The 247-nt window shown below is 38.1% G+C and overlaps 1 long non-coding RNA gene across 1 annotated transcript; it reads right to left on the reverse strand.

The window, feature by feature from the left end:
- Positions 1-10: 10 nt before the first annotated feature.
- On the reverse strand, positions 11-241 carry LOC107682014 (uncharacterized). The gene is made up of 2 exons (XR_001633327.1): positions 148-241; positions 11-62 (listed from the first exon to the last, which is right to left on the reverse strand). It is a non-coding gene; the product is annotated as an uncharacterized LOC107682014 (long non-coding RNA).
- Positions 242-247: the final 6 nt, after the last annotated feature.

The following is a 247-nucleotide window of genomic DNA, read 5'->3' on the forward strand; positions in this document are numbered from 1 at the left end:
TGGATCTTGCTTTTGATGAGCCCTTCACATCTCTCCTCAGCATCACAGAGGTTTTCAGATTCCTGTTCATTGACATGGATATAGTTAATGACTTATGTTCATAGCTGTAGGATCCATATTGGGATAAATAAGAGCTGAAATACTCACAGAAGTTACTTGCAGTAGAAGATCGTTTTTCTCCTGAACAAGTGCCACCATTTTATCCTCAAGCTCCTTCTTTTTAGCTAATGCCTTTGTTAAATCTTCT

This window comes from Sinocyclocheilus anshuiensis, unplaced genomic scaffold (assembly GCF_001515605.1).
Source record: "Sinocyclocheilus anshuiensis isolate Anshui unplaced genomic scaffold, SAMN03320099.WGS_v1.1 C30924213, whole genome shotgun sequence".
NCBI classification, from domain to species: domain Eukaryota; kingdom Metazoa; phylum Chordata; class Actinopteri; order Cypriniformes; family Cyprinidae; genus Sinocyclocheilus; species Sinocyclocheilus anshuiensis.